Source organism: Psammomys obesus, unplaced genomic scaffold, assembly GCF_907164565.1.
Source record: "Psammomys obesus unplaced genomic scaffold, mPsaObe1.curated_primary_1811, whole genome shotgun sequence".
Classification (NCBI taxonomy): Eukaryota; Metazoa; Chordata; class Mammalia; order Rodentia; family Muridae; genus Psammomys; species Psammomys obesus.
Genome location: NW_026596040.1, coordinates 24,755,008 through 24,775,533, shown reverse-complemented (window position 1 = coordinate 24,775,533; position 20,526 = coordinate 24,755,008). Strand labels below are relative to the sequence as shown.

The window sequence follows — 20,526 nt, the reverse complement described above, 5'->3', positions numbered from 1 at the left end:
CAACTGTCTGTATTCCAGCTCCAAGGAATTGGATGCATCTAGATTTGTAGTTGCCTTCTGTATTTGGAGTTCTCTGGTTAAGGTACTTTATCTCTGGCCTTGCTTTGTTGCTCAGTTATTGAAACCTCTGGCCTCCAAGGGCATTAGTATTAATGTACACATACCCATGTGTAGACATACACAAATATATTATTAAAACTAATAAATCCCTAAAAACAAAAATAGAAGTTTAAATTCAAAAAATGGACAAATAAATAGATAATTGGGGATATCTATCTATCTATCTATCTATCTATCTATCTATCTATCTATCTACAATCAAATAGTAGTGAGGCCTGCCTAGGAGGGTGCTGCTGGATCAGACTGGAAATTCTTTACAGAAAACACTTCAGAGTTGAGTGTTAAGATATGAGTAGAAAATTGTATTGGTATTTTGATAGGAATTGCACTATATCTGTAGAGGGGACAGGAACTCCTCAAGGAGACCAACAAAGCCAAAAATTAACTGGGCCCAGTGGGGCCTGCTAGAATACAAAGTGAATAAATTAAAATAAATAAATAAACAAATAAATAAATAAAACTTATCTAAACACAGAAACAAACAAACAAAAAAGATATGAGAAGACTGCTGGATGGAAGCCTGAGTAGGGGGGAATTCCAAAAAGAAAATTATGAAAACAGGTAAAAAGAATGTTAAGACAATTAAAAAGAAAAAAAAAGAAAAAGAAAGAGGTTGAGAGATGAAGCCAAGTAGTGGAAGAGTAATATACTGATGGTTACAGATTTATGTCAAAGGCATAAAAGACTAAATGAAGCACCAGAGTAAGGACCATGACTTCTGTTTTATTTGTAAAGGTGATTCTAGTAGTACAGGGGACTGTGTCCACCATAAACAGTAAGTGCCAAAGTACTCAACAGTGGTCAAAGTGAATGGGCTGCAAGAACGGACAGAAGGATTTAGAAGAGGTGACTGACTCAGCTGTCAACTAGACTTGGGAACAGTGAGGAATCAGCAGCAGGCCATTTTAACTCGAACAGATATGGTGAATAGAAGTAAGTACTGGAGGCCAAGAACATACGTCAAGGAAGTTGTTTGGATATTAGAAAAATTGGTTCAATTTTGAAACTACTGCATATCATGATAATCTGTTTATATGTGGCCAATAAGCAACTGAAATGCTACTTAAACTATGGCTCAAATATTTACTGAACATCTTCCAATGTTTCAGGCATGTAACAGGATCCACTGCCAAAGCTAACAAATAACCATGGTCCTTTTAATATGCCTTTTGTATAAGAAAATAAGCAAGTAAGCACATAAATAACCAGATGATTATAGACACTGCAAAAAAGTAAAAATGTGGTACAGAAAGTGGCTAAAATAGAGTTCACATGTGTTTGGGCCACATGGGAGAAAGAAGCATCATGGGGAAGGCCTCGGGTACCACCAGACTTGTGAAGTTTGGAGAAAGACAAAACTATATGCCAATTTTCAAAATGTAGAAGAAGCCTGACATGTTCATAAACAAAACAAACACTAATGTAGCTGGAGGAAGAGAATGAACAAGAGCAGATGGCAATAAGCATAGACTGAGCAGACCTTGTGAGCAAAGTAAGGAATTCAAATCTAAGTTTCCGGGATCATCTTTGGAATTTAAGCAACAGTGGCATTATTTGACAGACATTTAAAAAAAAAATCACTCAATATAGAAGATGCTTCACTGGGAGACAGGAGGAGAGATAACACCAGAAAACTGAAGTCACTAGAAATGACACTGAGGTCAGCTAGTACAGTAACTATGGCTTTGAAGAGAAATGGAAAAGTACACTTAGGCAATTATTCTGAAAGCAGGGAAAAAGAAAAGGAGTTGATAACCCAGAGCTATGCTGAATATTTATCAGTAAGTGGTTCAATATAAGGAAGCTTAAAAAGCACAATAGACCAAATCCTCTAAAATGCTGACTTTTAAGAAATAAGGACCTGGGAGCTGGAAAGATGCTTGGTGGTTAAAAGCTTATTCTATTCTTTCATAAGATCCACAACCACCTGTAACTTCAGCTCTTGGGGACTGGGTGCCTTCTTCTTGCCTCTGATGGCACGTGTGCTCAACTGTACATATTTACCCCCCACACAAATACATAATTTTTAAAAATAAAGATCAATTAAAAATAAGAAATAGTATAAGGAGAGAAGGATATGAAAGAAATAGAGAAAGACAAGAAAATCAGAATAATCACGCCCTGGGACTGAAGAGAGTTTTTCTCAGAAAGCAGTCAGCAGGGCCCAGAATAAGGAGCCCCTGTCTGTTCCCTAACCTGAGTAATACTGAACTCAGTATTCCCAGTGATCAGAGGAAGGATATGCTTGGTTGGATAAGAAAAAAAAATATATTTGTAAAGAAGACATTGGACTTAGAGACAACACTGCAATTTTAAGAGTTGGAAAAAAGATGTGAGACTGAAGTTCAGAAACATGAAAGATGGGATACTTAATTATCTAGCAAACAACAGGAAACATGAATATAGCTTCTTTAGGAAAGTTACTGTATACAAATTATTTTTCAGGTCAATATCAATTGCTTCATATCTGTGTATTATACTATCCTCAGTTTCCAGATAGTCCCTGGGACAAACTGGACTCCAATAAAGAGTACAGAGAAAGAACAATAAACACCCAGAGATTACCAGCATTTATTAACGTGAGCTCTTACATAGTCAATTGGCTAAGTCTATGAAAGGTAAAACGGGAAGATGACAGAGAAAGTTCTATCCCGTATGCACCAGAAGCTACTTACATTGCATATTGTGTTTAGAAACTATTTAACAATTATTCCTTCAATACAAGTATTTGCATTTAATATCAAGGAAATATTTCTTCATTAATGTGTTAATCAGAGTTTGAGAGCATTGCAGGGTACCTGACATAAACAACTCAAGAGAGGAAGGATTCATTTTTGGCTCATGGTTGGATCCACTGATCTACATCTGAGAGAAGAAGGAATAAATACCCTAAATGCAGAATCAGATAGTAAAGCTGCTCAAAAAGGTTGCCCAAAGGCAGAAAAGAGGAAAGGGTAGAAAAAAAATATACACACCAGTGACCTACTACCTCCAACAAGGTGTCCTCTCCAATTTTTTTTAACAACTCCCCTTAATGGCATCAGATTATAAACCTATAACCACAGTCCTCAGGATCCAAAAATTTACTAAAAAACTCACAACCTGACAGAAAGGCCACCAGTACATAAACCAGTGTACACGGACATTTCACAGCCAACTTCTTAAATACTAAATGAGTTTTCTTAAATGCTGAATGACTTTTCAAATATCTCTTTAAAAAAAATCCTTATATAAAACCTTAAAAGAAAAAAAATTCCTACTTCCCATTTCTTACATAGTAAGAGCTGGAGGGGACGGGAACTCCACAAGGAGAGCAATAGAACAAGATAATTTGAACACAGAGAACTTCCCAGAAAATCATACTCCAACCAAGGACTATTCGTGGAGATGACCTGGAACCCCTGCACAGGTGTAGCCCATGGCAGTTCAGTGTCCAAGTGGGTTATATAGTAATGGGAAGAGGGACTGCCTCTGATATAATCTGATTGGCCTGCTCGTTGATCACTTACCCCTGAGGGGGGAGCAGCCTTACCAGGCCACAGTAGAGGACAATGGAGCCACTTTTGATGAGAACTGATAGACTAAGATCAGAAAGAAGAGGAGAACCTCCCATATCAGTGGACTTGGGGAGTGGCATGCATGCAGAAAGGGGAGGGAGGGTGGGATCGGGAGGGGAGGAGGGAGGGGCTTATGGGGGGATACAAAATGAATAAAGTGTAATTAATAAAATAAAGAAAAAAATTTCCAAAGACTAAATTAGGCTGTGTACCACAATTTTGTGCAATCCCCAAATTTTAAATTCTTTCCTTAATGAAAGCAATTTCATAATATTAATGTTCTGGGGTTTGTTTTTGTTTGTTCTTTTTTTGTTGTTTTTTTTTTGGTGGGGGGAAGAGGAGAGTGTTGGTTTTGTTTTCTTTTTTTCGAGACTGGGTTTCTCTGTGTAGTCTTGGTTGTCCTGGCCTCGCTATGTAGATCAGGCTGGCCTCAAACTCACAGTGATCCACCCTCCTCTCACTCCCTGCATGCTGAGATTACAGGCATGTGCCACCATGCCAGGCAATATTAATGTTTTAAAAGTCTTTTGTATTTTATCAAACTCAATGTTAACTAAAAATTAACTAGTGTTGAAACAAAACTACTAAGCAATCTTGTATTAACTATTTACATTTACTGATAACATTAATATGCATAAATAAAAATATGATTCCAAATAAATGTGAGTTTTAGTGGACTCTACTAAATTAGTATTTAGGTTCTCTTGATAAAAATGAGTTTGCCATTACAAATCAGAAATTACAACTATAAAAATGAACCATGATTTCAGTATATCTACAAGACACAACAGTCATAGAATAGCAATAAAATTCAGTGAAAATTCATGTCTACTCCTTGTAAACTGTACTGTTGATAAAAAGAAAAAAAATGATCAAAGTGCTAAGAAGAAAGACCCATGCCAAGAAACTCTGCAGAATTTTGTAATTGTTCATAGAAAACCGACATAAGTATTATCGAAAGAGGAAATCTTTTGGTTGGCAGAAATCTCTTCTCATAAATACCTAGTAAAACTGCACAGACTGAGGCATATCTGATCAATTCTCACCATGCCCAAATCATATCCAGAAACAAAGAAAATATATAAATAAAAATGGAAAAAGTCAACACTGCCACTGCTAGTAGGACAATTTCAACCCTTGTGTATCCTCAATTCTCAGTCTCTCTACAAACCTACATGTCTATGTTTTCCTCTCATGAACCTCCCATTCCCATGGAACAGTGGTTAGCCTGTCTAAACTTTCGTAGGGTCCTACAGTGACTCAAAGAGCTGTAGTTTCTTTTCCCAAGATAATGCAAAAATTTACAAGTTTAAAGACCTAAAATTACATCTCTATACTACATGCAACAAGAACAAAATAATTTCATTTCAATTTCTATTTTAATTTTTATTGGGACTATTCTTGTTAAGTTGTAATCTAGTACACATCATAGATCATTAAAACAGATAATTATAAACTGGAAAGGAGGCCACAAGAGAGAAAAGATGTTAAGGAAGTTAAGGAAGGCCAATGAGGATACGTGGCATGAGAGTAGAGATAAAAGGGAGCAGAGAAGGGTGCAAGGAGGGATCAGGGAAATAGAGCAGGGAAAGGAGAACCACAAAAGCAATTTTTGTTTCAAAATACCATAATGAAACTCAATAATACTGTGTGCTAAGTTAAAAAATTTAAAAATAGCCACTTATAGATGAAGAGAAAAAAGTTAAACACTAAGGGGAAAAGGATTCTTTTAACACTGAATACAAAGGTCAGGAATGATGGATCTATTTTTCACAAAGTTAAAGTACTAAGAAATAATGTCAGAATTTTTCTCAGAATTAATAATCATTAGAAAAATCAAAGAAAGAACTACAATGAGATACAACGATTTGCAAATAAGACTGATAGTAGATGTGCAAAATGGAACCATCACAGTAGAAAACAATATGGCAGGTCCAATAACTGTATGCTCCAATAACTCTAGCCTGAGTATAAAACTAAAAGAACAGGAAAGAATATAAAAGTTCCAAATAGAAGAATTTAGCCAGTATCTATATACCAAGATTCATAGCAACATTATTCAAAACAGTCTAAAGGAACCAAGTATCTAGCATCAATAATGGTAGAGCCATACATTAGAGTATTATTCTACCTTAAACAGAAAAGAAATTTTGACACAAACTACAATATGGATCAATCTGAAAAATGCTTTACTTACTGAAATAAGACAACAATCATTTGATTCTATTTATATGAACAACATATATTAGATTTAGAGACAGCATACAGATGATTTTTCTTCTAGTTCCAATTCATGAGAACCAGGTTATCTGACTTTATAACTGACTTTATACATTCTCTGCCTAACCGTTAAATAATTAATATTTTATTACATTTATTAACTTTATATATGTGTGTACATATTATACAAATGTGGAGATCAGAGGACATCATCCTGTGGAGAACAGGTTTCTCCTTCTGCCATGTTAACCCTAGAAACTGAACTAGGTTGGTCTTTACCCACTGAGTTGTCGTAACCTTTTTCTAATTTTTGAGTGTGTGCAGAAAAAGAAAAGGTTTCTTACATATGGAACAATTTTAATAAGCATATTTCTGGGTTTTTCACAATCAAATAAAAATAAATGTAATATAGACATATCTGCAGTAGGCAGAAATGTAATATTAATGGTATTATATTCATATTCTATCTGCAGACATGCAAAAACACTAAGGAAAACTATGCCCAACTTGATCCTGTTTGGTTTTTCACAAGTGGTGATTTGAATATATTTGGTACAGCTGGTCCAGTCAGTGCATACAGTACAGACACTTAAGAGCCCCTGAGTTACATACCCTGCTTTTGCTTAAAGCAGGCCAAAGCATCTGAATGAAAAGCTAAGCAAATCCTTTCAGGAGTGAAGAGGTAAAAATCAAGTTAAATAGAGATTTAACAACTTCGTCCTAGGTTGACTTCTTTATTCCTTTAGAATGAAGTCATATAAACCCGGAGTTTTCTTCTTATGTAACTATCATAACACAGCTTTTATTTTTTTTTAATTTTATTTTTTTCTTATCAGTTACATTTTATTAATTCTGTATCCCAGCTGTGTCCCGCTCCTTCATTCCCTCCCAATCCCACCCTCCCTCTCTCATCTCCACCATGCCCCTTTCCAAGTCCACTGATTGGGGGGGGGGGGTCCTCCCCATTCATCTGATCCTGTTTTATCAGGTATCTTCAGGACTGACTGCGAAGCCCTCCTCTGTGGCCTAACAGGACTGCTCCTCCCTTGGGGGGTGGGGAGGTCAAAGAGCCAGTCATTGAGTTCCTGTTAGAAATAGTCCTTGTTCCCCTCACTATGGGAAACCAATTGATAACACGGCTTTTAAAATGCTCTTATGTCTATACATAATGCTGTGTTATAAGATGGAAATACTTAAATATCTCAGCATCTTGTCTGAATAGAAACAACCTTTTTCTACCTTGGTATAAGGCAATCTTACTCCTAGACTAGTCACACACACAACTTTTAATGTCCTGTGATTTTTAATAACACCAAACTGTTCACTTTAAAATCATTACCTTTGTTATATGAATTTCATTTCAATGAAAAATCAAAATCCTTTAATATGTAAGTAGTTCTCTAGCTACTTTTTTTTTTTACTATGTTTCTTTTAAGTCCACTCAAAATGATTTGATCACATGGCATTTTAATACTCATCAGATTTAGAGGTTATATAGCTTGTTTTAAGTTTTATAATAGCAAACTGTTTAAACAGATTCGGCTTGTGACATTTTTACTTAAATCTGTTGGTGACTGCAGCTGATGAGAAACATTAATAAATCCAATAACATTTTCTACACAGCGATTTTGAAATGTCAGTTATTGCTAATCAATAGACTTCCTTTCTGACTGATCAAATGCTCACAACATGGTCACAATGGCTGATTTTTAGATCTCCTCACAGGTCATAGCCGCAGAAAGCTTGATCCAAATAGTGACTAAGTCTTTGTGTTCACATTTTTTTTTTCAACAAGGATGGGCAACTGTGCTAGTAGCAATACTTCCATTTATATTTCAAAAGCAAATGGTTAAATGATATCCTGTTTAGTTAACACCCTCAAATTAATTTGTTTCTTAATGGCACTAACATCTGTCATTTAACCATGTCATCATTTGCTCAAATGGTATCAACTCAAAGAGAAGTTGTTTGTTTTATGACAGATGTCAATTTGTCACTGGACCACAACTTTATCTTTATATATTTAAAATTCTCAGAGATTGGTGATGGCTGTAGTTAAACTATAATAATTTACAAAAGGCTTAACACAATAGTAAGATTTACAACACTGTTAAAATTCTACTAAAAATAGTCCCAATAAAAATGGTATAATTTTAATTGGAAATTATATGCCAATAAAAGAATTTACACTGACAAATGTGCTAAACAAATCCTCCAGAAGTGTTAGTTGAAAGGCTCCTTTCAAAAAAATGGAAATTGTTACAAAGCATCAATTGCTTAAAATACAATGAGCCTTTCTGCTCAGACTGCTGCTCATATTATCCTCTTCACTCATGATTTTATGGGGAAAACATGACAAGAGTTACAGAAAGAGTATTTTTCTTTTAGCATTTGAAGGGGCTTCAGATTTCAAAAGACCACATACGTATGTGGTTGTTTTCATACAATAGCTCCTGCTGGATATGGTGGACGGTTGTTCAAGGAGTAATTAGACGCAAATTAAAAGGTTCTTTGATCTCCATATGACTGGCTGGTGAGAGACTCACATCTCAAAATGTGTACTGACAGGGTCTGCCCTCACTCTCTGAAATGAGACCCTGCAGGAGCCCTGTCCAGTGGCTGACTCATGGGGCCCAGCACTTCCCAACAGTGGGCAAGGCTGGTTGGGAGTGGCAGATGGTTTCATTTGTTGTATATCTTCACTCTTCACTTAAATTTAGGTGAATCCTGCCCACAGATGAGAGGAAAGTACTATTTCTGCACCTGCCACTTCTACTTCAAAAAGAATCAACCTAGTTCACAAAGACTGTGGAGAAAAAAAAAAAATCTGTTAAGTTGGCTTTAGCCACCGAACAGAATGCTCTAAGTAGGCCGAGGCCACTTTGTCTTTGAGTATCAATGCTTTCCAACTACTCTTCACATTTCCTACTCTTTTTTTTTTTTAAATTAAGCTCATAAATCCTTGAAAGCATCTTATTTTAAAAAGTCTTAACAGTAAAAAGCATACCTATAAGAGTGCAAAGTCCTTCACTGGCTTAATGAATTTGGATGAATAGTCAAATGCAAATATTTGAAAATCTAACAGAATTGAAACAATAATACCACATTAATGATTTCTTGGTTTTCTATCTCAAACCAAATTTTCTTAAACTGATATTTAAAACTAACACTGTTCAGAGCTCTAACGTGACCTGTTTCACTTGACTTTTGTGAAACCTTCAAAAACAGAGAAACTCAAGTTTTAAGTTAAGGCAAACATGTCTATTTTCTTATAAGTAGATAACCACTAAGTATTCACCATGATAATCAAAGCAGATACAGTGATCAGCATTAGTTTCATACACAGTTGAGATGTGGATAATCTCCCATAGACAGATACTGCACATCAACTGACAATTTAGACAAACTCTCAGTGACTCCTGAAGTCCTGAAGATGATTGATTACTGCTATAGGTTGCTGGTTAAAATCATTTCTACCAGAACCCAAAATACTTTAGTGCTAATTTTTAAATGTAGTTTAGGCACAGGAGCATAAATGTAAAATCCACTATCTCCCACCTACACTGTTCATAAAAATACAGCACAGTCTGATTTCAGTAAAATATCTGGAGCATTTTCTGGGAATATTGTTATGAACAAAATGGATATTTGACATTACAAAGAAGTGGCTTTATATGGAATTGAAAGTCATAACTGAGAGAGATTTGGGAACAGATGACTGAGTAGAATAGCTTTCTACCTATGGAGACCAGGTTTCCAGTAACTAGTCACCAAAGATATCAACATAGGTTGGTGATCATATTCTTAGACCATACAATGGTAATAGGAATAACTTATATACTGAACAAGAAGAAAGATTTCCAATCCGAATAATCAACAAAAACCGGTAAGGTACAAACCAAAAGGGATAAACATGAGGTTCCTTTTTTAATTGAAGAAGACAGGAATTAACAGCAACTCATATAAAAACTTGCAGTTACACAATTGCTATAGAATTGGCTTCTTTAGGAAAGCAATTTAATATCAAAATTATAGTATCCAGATAAAATAAGCAACAGTTTTCTAATACTTCAGTGATTATTGAGTGGTCACCTGGTTGGTTCTGGACTGTGTTCTATAGAGCATCACTGACAAGTAGGAGTAATTACAAATGGAAGAGAAAGAGGTCTAGAAACCAGTCATATTGGTTTCATTTCTTCCCAATCCCACCCTCACTCCCTCATCTCCTCCCTGCCTCTTTCCAAGTCCACTTATACGGGAGGTCTTCCTCCCCTTTCATTTGACCCTAGCTTATCAGGTATCTTCAGGACTGGCTGCAAAGTCCTCCTCTATGGCCTAGCAGGGCTGCTCATCCCTCAGGGGATGGGGGAGGGAGGTCAAAGAGCCAGCAATTGAGTTCATGTCAGAAATAGTCCCTGTTCCCCTTACTAGGGTACCCACTTGGGCTACATCTGAACAGGGGTTCTAGGTTATATCCATGTATGGTCCTTGACTGGAGATACAGTCTCATAAAAGACCCCTGTGTCCAGATATATTCGATCCTTGTGGAGCTTCTGTCATTTTTATTTAGGACTATCACTATTTAAAAAAAAAAAAAAAAACAGTGATTTTCCTCCTATATCAGAGTTAGGAACTGTCCTTTCCACAGCAGTCCATAAGAAGAAACCATGTTTGGGTTTATGATTATTCTCACTTCGATTAACTGTTACCTTTCGTTTGTGATTGAAAATTCAAAGTAGTAAAAACCTTTATGTCTGACAACTGATTTGCATCCAAAAAAATCATGGTTCAACAGGGCTGACATTCATGATCTGCCTGTGTATTCAGCATGACTCCCAGGGATCAGGGAAGACTCTTCAAAACCACTATACATTTGAAAAGCGGCTTCTCCCCTTTAGCATGGCTTGCACACTCAAGTATTACTCATGTGTGTGACATGAGCCCTGTGAGTTATGAGACATTGTTGTCATTCCCTTTGTGAATTATGACTTTTGGTCATATGGGTTTGGTATCAATTACAGGGGTACTTCACCTACATAATAGTGTGCCTTGATGCAGGGCAATTCATTCTTATCTTTGAGGCAGTATCACACAGCCCACAAAGGAACAAACTTACGTTCATCTTGAAGGTTAAACACTCACAGGGAAAGATTCTTTTTCCCTTTAAATACTGCTCCTACATTTTTATCCAGTTAAGAGTTCTGTGGTTTCCCAAACTCAACTAGAGGAAGATAAGCAATTAAACGTACCAGTCAATCTTGTTTACACTTGGTGCACATGCTTGTGTAATTTCATATTTACACAAAATTATTTCCTATATTGACTATCTGTGTTTATTACACAAGAAGGCTTTTCTTTAGATTTAAAATATTTCCTATGCTATATAAAAAGGAAGATTGGATTACATTAAAATGAAAATTAAAGTTTCTGTATCACACAGAAAGAATATATATACCAGAATAAATGTGTTTTTTCTTTTCTCTTTTGTAAACTTGATAATATAGTTTCAAGTAAATTCCTTTCAATCAAAAGCCTACACCGTACATTCAAATTCTCATTTCACCATTTCCTAGCAGTGATCCACTATTCAGTCTCTTCTTCTGTGAAATGAAGTAATAATGAAGATGTGTTGCATGAGTTGTTACAGTTTTTTTTTTTTAAAGCCTAGACTACAGTCTGGTACATGTTTAGGTATTAAGTGAGTCTAGCGCGCCGTGGTATTATTAGGTCCCTGTTTTTGAACGTGTCCATATATGTGAGTTTGCTAAGATTACATTAATTACATATGTACTAGCCTAAGACCTTTTAGAAGTATTAACTGCAAACATCCTATACATGTACACTTAAACAATAACAGTGCTCTGTTTAGCAAATATCATTAAGAAAGATCTGGTGCCAAGGCAACCGTTGGTTAAAATAATTCATGTTACAGCACCTCTGATGCTTTATGATATTTAATTCACTTAAATGTACAAAAACATTCTTGGGAAAAAACATCAATATTAAGTTGATTATTCATTTATAACAGCCTAAGATTTATTCACTGAGAAACTGAACATTTAAATGGCATTTAATAGTCTTTTCTCCTGACTTGCCTTTGTCTTTACACTTTTTCTCAAACAAGCATTCTCAGGCCAGTCTTTCAGACAAGTAAACCCAAATATCGCACATGTCGAGTTACAGTCTTCAGCCGACAACAGAAAGCACGTTTTCTTAGTGGTTCAAAAGTAGCTGCACCCCGTCAGGTGTGCCTCTTGAAGTCATATACTTATCAGGCTTCCACCCCTCCTACACAGACTACCTCCTTCTCCTGCAGTGGGCCTCTAACCCCCAGATTAGATGTGGCTACCCTGCTAGCCTCTGGCTTTAAGACAGCAACAAGAGATGTCATTTCCTTAACAGGGCCATGTCCAATGCTCATGTGGCAGTTACCATTGTAAAGGTCGGGAATGCAGAACAGAGGAGAAGAGACAGCAGCCAAGCAAAGACTCACTGCCTGTCATGGAAGTAGAACTGTCATCTCCACTGTCTATAGACTGAAAGGTTACTGGAGACCATTTGGCAGGAGGGTATTTGGAAAAAGGTGTCCACCTGAGAACCTACAATAACCACTTTACCTTCCAACCACATATCAGTATCTAAGTCACAATGCACAGAGACCCCAGGTAAAGTTTCCTGTCTTTTTGTTGTTGTTGTCAAGGAAATCCTGCATATAATATGCTATTCCTCAGTTTGAAAACATACTTTAATGAAAATCAACTGTGGCTAGTTCAATAGAGCTAGCCATATTCTTATATCTGTTTCCAGTCCCTTTCTTCACAATAGAGAGAGGTTGTCAGGATATAGCCCATAATCTCACACTAGTTTGTTACAAATACTTTTTGAGTCATTAAATAACAATTAAGATGAAGGGGGTTAGTTAGAAGAGAAATATACCATGTAAGTAAAGGAAGAATACAGTAAATATGATATGGAAAGGATAGGAGCTCTACAAGGACCAAATATATCCGGGCACAGGGTCTTTTCTGAGACTGACACTCAACCAAGGACCATCTATGGATATAACCTAGAACTTCTGCTCGGATGTGGCCCGTGGTAGCTCAGTAACCAAGTAGTTTTCCAAAGTAAGGGGAACATGGACTATTTCTAACAGGATCTCAAGGGCAGGCTGTTTGACACCCCCCCCCCCAGGGGAGGAGCAGTCTGTTAGGCCACAGAGGAGGACTTTGCAGCCAGCCCTGAAGATACCTGATAAAACAGGGTCAAATGAAAGGGGAGGAGGTCCTCCCCTATCAGTGGACTTGGAAAGGGGCAGGGAGGAGACCAGGGAGGGAGTGTGGGGTTGGGGAGGGAATGAGGGAGCGGGATACAGCTGGGACACAGAGTTAACAAAATGTAACTAAAAAGAAAAATAAAATTAAAAAAAAAAGAATACAGTAAATATATATGACTTTATAAATTTATAAAATATATGGTAAATGGCAAGTGCTTCTTGAAATGAAGAAATCTAAGAAGCTCATTAATTCAGTAATAATTATTTAGTTATTAAATAATTTATTAGGGAGATGGCACATATCTAGGCAGTGACTCATGTGAGAAATACAGAAAGGGTAAAAATCATGTACCTACAAATGACTCTCAAAGGCAAGTGAAATGCTTAAACATAAAAAGTGCATGACATTATCCTTCAGGAGTGCAGAAAACATAGTGGAAAGCCTATGGAACAGAGATTCAGACGGACTCACAAAGATGACTATGACTTAAATAGAATTTGAAGGGACTCTTAGAACATCACCCCCATATGAGAGAGCTGAAGCAAAGGGACTCATGCAAAGAATAAACTGTGCTGACTCTTGGGAAAATAGTAAAGTATTGCAGTAGCTGATGACTCTGGAGAAAATGGGAATCCTTGAGGGGCTCTACATACCTCAGGAAAGTCTTTGGAATCTCTGCTTTGCTCAGGGGCAGCTAGTTATTAGCAGCTAACAAAAGGATAGGAGCCCCACAGGGACCAAATATATCTGGGCACAGGGGTTTTTTCTGAAACTGTTTCTCCAACCAAGGACCATGTATGGATATAACCTAGAACCTTTGCTCCGACGAAGCTCGTGGTAGCTCGATAACCAATTGGTTTCCCATAGTAAGGGGAACAAGGACTATTTCTGACAAGAACTCAATGGCAGGCTCTTTGACCTCCCCACCCCCCAAGGAAGGAGCAGTCCTGCTAGGCCATAGAGGAGGACTTGCAACCAGTCCTGAAGATACCGATAAAACAGGACCAGATGAAAGGGGAGGAGGTCCTCCCCAATCCGTGGACTTGGAAAGGGGCAGGGAGGAGCTGAGGGGAGGAGGATGGGATTGGGAGGGAATAAGGGAGTGGGATACAGCTGGGATACAGAGTTAATAAAATGTAACTAATAATAATAAAATAAAATAAAATTATTAACAGGGAAAAATAAAACAAACAAACAAAAAAGAGTGAAAAGTGATACGCAGGTTACTGAAATTCTCAGAGTGACAGAAGACATAAAATGGACAAGTAAGAGATGGCGTCAGGAACACAGCTATAGAACAATACAAATAATTATAAAGTGAGGGAGTCTAGGCATAGGATGTTTCTAGAGAATAAGATAATTAGGAGAAACAACTTATAAAAATTTGTATCAGATACAGTAGGGCACTGCTGGAGCTGATGAGTTATGCCATTGTGATGCCTTCAACTGCATGTACATAGAAAGAAGAAAAGCTTTGGGAAGAGATAGCAAGCAGCTTGTTGTGTACTAGGCTTTAGGTCCTGGGCTTGGCTTTAGAGAGCTATAGGACATGCAGGCAAATGAGAACATATGGACCTGGTGCTTAGACTAGGCATCTCAGAGGTTGTAGATGTAGATTTGAGCAAAATTACCATACAAGTAGTACTTGAAACAAAAATTAAACCAATCTCAAAAAAAGGAATATTTGAGAAAAGTAATGTTAGCTCCACATAACAGCACACTTAATGCGCTTTTGCCAAAAAATTGTTAGATACCTTGGTTTAGAAATAGTGTTTACCCATTAATATACAACCAAAGCTGAACATTAAACATTAGAAAATAAATATTCTAATTTACATTGTCTTCCTCAGATTAAAAGGTAAAGCATGGAAACAAAAATGATTTGGAATCAGATATTCTATTCAGAAAAAAATGACATCCCTACTTTGCTTAGTATATTTTTTCTCATCACTTCATGGTGAATAATCAAGAGCTTTAGTAATCTGCACAGGAGCCTGAACGTGATATACTTCATAGTATTAACAATCTACAGTTAAAACAATGGGTAATGGCAGTTTACAATGATTTATGACTTATTCCTCCTCAAAGAAATTTGTCTTTGCAACAGAAAGAGACCATTACAGAAAACTACAACCAACTAAAACACAGAGCTGGGGAACCAGGGCTCAACAGAAACATCTCCAAAACATTCCCTGACACAAGGCTTAGGAAACATTGTGGAAGAGGGGGTGGAAAAATTGTAAGATTGACAGGAATGTGGAGTTTGCTGTGAGATTGTGTTTCCTAGTAATGGCAGAAACTATACCCATAAAGCTTCACCAACATGATCCCCTAAACATGAACTGAACAAGGACAATAAAAATAGACATGCCAAAATGGGTGAAGGTAGGGCTGTGGGTAGACCATGAGTCCTCAACACTACACAAAGTACTACAGGCAACTAAGGAATGCTTGGAGTGGGAGAAATAGTTTTCTATAGAGAAGAGCTCACCAACTGGTAATCCAACACTGAATGGTCAGCCCTGAAAACATACATACAAGTAAGCTTATACATATTAGTAGGTCATATTTAGGAATTTATATGTATAGACATACATATATCTGTTTGTATACACTACAAATACTGCTAATAATTAATGAAAAAAGGAGGCTCTAAATTTAAAAAAGAGAATAGAAGGGCATATGAAAGGATTTAGAGGGAAGAAAGGAAAATATTATATATTTTAATTATAATCTCTAAAGCAAAAGAAAAAATCACCGTACAAAATAAATTTAATAAATAAAAGATCAAATGGTGTTTAAAAAGAGTCACATATATCTAGTACTCCTATACTCCTTTCTCCATTGTCAATTATAAGTTTAAAAATGAGAAAGGCAAAGGATACAGGTATAATTTTTACTAATTACAAGGTCTCTTTTTGTGTTAGGAAAGCAATTTTGACCTCTGAATAAATAATGTTCTTTCTTTCCCCCAATGGAGCTTATCTGGACTTTAACATGGCAAATTTCCCATCTTTTAGTCAGAAAAAAATGTAAGCATATGTTATGAATAGGGCCTTTTAGTAAGTAGTAAAATGAACAAATCAATATTTAGTCTCAGACTAGACATTCTTTTCAGCTTTATCTTACAGACATGTTGAGACTTTAATACAAGAATATTTGTTAAGGTGTCTGTTTTATAGTGATGACTTCAGAAAACTTTAGAAAACAATGAGCTTTCTGTTTAACATGTATGTAATAAAAAAAAAAAGGGCTGTAGCAACAAAAAATGTTTCTATTTGCAGTCTTATAACAGTAGTCCTAAGCAATGGTGAAAATTTTAAAGAAGAAATATATGACTTTTTTTCTTTTCGCAAAGGGGATGGTATTCTGGCCTAACTTTGATTTTCCTGTGGTGCTGGAGGCTAAACCTGAAACTTGAGCATGCTGGGCAAGAAGGCTACACTGAGCAACGTCAGCGGCCCTTGCTGGTCTCCGTTAAGCAGTGACACCATGTACCTACCACACTGCTCATCCGATCCCACAAGCGCACAGATAGTCTGTGGTATCATTTCACACCACAAAAAGAAGAAACTCTTTCAAAATCATTCACCAAGAGTGAGAGACTGTATAGCTTAATAATTCTAAATCATATGGGGCTCATGCTGTATTCTAGGTCTATTAGCTGTCAAGCACAAGACCCAGAAAGGCACTCTCTGCAATCTTGTTTCCTCATTTACATACCAAAGACAATACTAGTATCTATTTCAAAATGATTTTATAAGAGTCAGACATGTAATTCTTGATACAAGTCTCAGATGGGATTTAAGACTAGATAGTCACAGTTTCATAGTTAGGCTTAACTTGTTCAGGATTTAAGAAAATGTTTTAAGGTCTAGAAATATGTTTTTTAAGTTAAATACAAGATATGATAGAGACTGATTTAGGTGCAAAACTTTAGACTCACTGAGATAGAATAGATAGTATTTTCCTCAAGGTTGCCAAATACATTTTGAACGTAACTTTTACGTAAGGCTCTCCTGGTTGTTTTACAACTGTTCTCACTGTGTGTGGTTTATTATAAATACGTCCATATACATTTGGGGGAAAACTTTTAGCACCTTCAATATATACTACTCTTCTCTAACTTTTCGTTATTCTGTAGCATATCTCATATTACACACTGTACATTTGATTATTATTTTTATTGTCTATTTTCCCCATGGGAATATTCCATGAGGAAATGTATTGCTGCTTATTTTTTAAATGACATAGTCTAAAAAAAAATTACATATAGCATGACCCAAATATATACATACTGTTAAAAAGACTGCCATGTACCATTCAAAAGAAAAATGCATATAAATATTACTTTCGCTAAATCCTTCTATGGAATCAAAATAGGAGACTCTTCTGCCCCAGTCACACACAGTGCTGTGTGACAGTGGGCATCAAAGCCGGTCATAAAGAAATGACTGATTATAAAAAAAATAGTAAGATTAAAAATTTCCAATATCATACCTAGAAAAAGTACTTTGATTCTATAATTCAAAAAGAAGTTAATATAAATTTATAGAAATCTACATTAATTTACAAAAAATTGGATTTCCTCCCAGATATACAAACATAAGTAAAACACGAAAAAGTAAATAATTAGGTTTAAAATGCAGCTGAGACAGAGAGGTGGCCCACACAGGTTCTGCCAGCTCTAAATTCACAACAAAACCTTTTATGGCACATCTGTGCATCTGTAATGAGGAGAAATATTTTTTGTCCCTGAGTTGGTAACTAAGATGCAGTTAATTACAATTTTACAAAAAGAAACTAAAAAGTTAAAAAAAAAAAAAAGTAAATAGGCCCATTCAGATCCATATGCCACAGTTCCTTTCATTTCGATTAGCTAACTCTGCCAGCTACCTTCTCACTGATCTAGTCTTACCTGACAACGATGGTGACTTTTTACCCTTTTTACTATATGTTCAGTTGTGTCCTGAACATATAATATTAAATAAAAAGCAAGGCAGTAAAGACAAATACAAATTTATTTCTTAGAGAAATAAATATGGTTATGAATAAAGTCCTTCTAAAATTCTTTATTTTTTTATTTTTATTAATTATAGTTTATTCACTTTGCATCCCCCTATAGCTCCCTCCCTCCACCCCTCCCAATCCCACCTTCTTTCCCCCTTGTCCATTCATTCCCCTCCCCCAGTCCACTGATAAGGGAGATCTTCCTCTCCTTCCCTCTGATCCTAGTCTATCAGGTCTCATCAGAGGTGGCTGCATTGTCTTCCTCTGTGGCCTGGTAAGGCTGCTCCCCCCTCAGGGTGTGGTGATCAAACAGCAGGCCAATCAGTCATGTCAGAGGCAGTCCCTGTTCCCCATTACTATGGAACCCACTTGGATACTGAACTGCCTTGGGCTACATCTGTGCAGGGGTTCTAGGTTATCTCCATGCATGGTACTTGGTTGGAGTATCAGTCTCAGAAAAGACCCCTGTGCTCAGATATTTTAGTTCTGTTGCTGTGCTTCTGGAGCTCCTGTCCTCTCCAGGACTATTTCCCACTTTACTTTGAAAATTTTAAAAGCTGTGTAAAAATTAACGTTAGAAGCACCATCCCTTCATCCTCAGTTAGAATATTATTTTTCACCGTAAAGATATCTATCTAAAGGAAAAGTAAGTCACACAGAAGGCCCACTTAAGAATCAATCCTGCTTCATTTACAATTTTTTTTTCTATGGAGGTCACTTTTTAATGAGCTTTCCCCTATTAGCACAATTATGTCATATAAAATCATAATAATAACTGATCTAAAAAGAGAAAAAATGTAGTGATAAAATGATTCCTAATGATTTTCTGCAACACTCATAGATCAGTGTCTTGCTCAGCCATCATCAGAGAAGCTTCTCTCTGCAGAGGATGGGAACAAATGCAGAGGCCCACAGCCAGACACTACAGAGTGACAGACCTTGGAACACTCAGTCATTAATGGGTGTCTCCATCTCCTCTCAGAGCTCAGGGATCCTCGTGGAAGAAGAGGTGGCAAGAGTGTGTAAGCCAGAAGAGGTGGGGGACACCAAGAAAATGAGGCCCTTGAATCAGCATGAGCAAAGTTCATATGAATAATAAATTCATAAAATAAAATCATAGTGCAAAGAAAACACATCATTTACAATATTGGTTACATAGTATATCTACATGTTATAATGCTAAGGAAAGTATATAGATAAAAGCAAACATACTGTATAGGAAAATATTCATTGGCTCGAGAAGTTGTAATTAATCTGCACATAATTTTTTTTCCTGAGACAGGGTATATCCTTGGCTGTCCTGGACTCATTTTGCAGACTAAGCTTCACAGAGATCAACCTGTTTCAGCTTCCTGGAGTAATGGGATTAAAGGCGTGTACCACCATACCTAGCCCTAGATATAATCTTAACAATATTATATTATTGGTAAAAAAAAAATGTAAATATACAGTATATTAGAAGCCCTGAGGCAATTTTACTGAGGAAGCACATTTTGTATTTATGCTATAGGATATAAGATTCATGTAAATAAGTTTTAATATGTATACACAAAAATGTTGATCCACCAAAATAACTGTGATATATAAATTAAACCACATTAGTTAAGACAGACTGGTAAGTAAATCTTAGTGTGCTCACGAGCACACAGGAATTTCTCTGCAGTGCTGATCAATGGGTGTCAGCTTTAAAAAGAAAGATAGAAATAGCAGCAGCATATTGCTTAAGTGACATGGCAAAGGTTGAAATCATCTCAATCAAGACTCAATATTTTTCTCCCAGTTTTTCCAGCTGTTCTCTTCCAATTAAGTACTCTTCATTTCAAATACAGTTAATTAGTTCCATTGATCATAGCCAACACTAGGAGGCTTTATCCATGCCTCTTCACTTCTTTGAGGCAAACGCTAACAAAAGCCGCTAGGTCAAGCTTTAACTGTTCTAGGACAACATTCATACCTGCTCTTTCTCAGCCAGAATTATGTCAGAAACAATCATCCCGCTTTTAGCAAGAATACGAAATTATATTTTACATTTTACTTAGTAAATGGTCAAATTACTTCTAAGAATAAGTCTTAGGTACAACAAAGACAAAATTAAATAGGTACCCACATTAATCTAAACACACAAAATTGTGTCATGATATAATTTCTAGTTATTTTATGAAGAGGTATTATTAGCAATTCCTTCAAAATAATCTGATTTTATTTCAAAGGTACTGGCTAAACTGGTCAGCCTTTCTTTTTGTGGTGCTGGTATTCGACAGTGGTGCTCATCCCAAAATAAGACTCAAAATGGGTTTTTCTCGTTACATCTACCATATTTTTCATAATGCAATTTATATAGGATT

At 36.3% G+C, this 20,526-nt stretch overlaps 1 protein-coding gene across 2 annotated transcripts in view; it reads right to left on the bottom strand.

Annotated features, from left to right (window-relative positions):
- Wdr7 (WD repeat domain 7) overlaps window positions 1-20,526 on the bottom strand; it is a 315,779-nt gene that overhangs the window by 157,972 nt on the left and 137,281 nt on the right. The window lies entirely within an intron of this gene.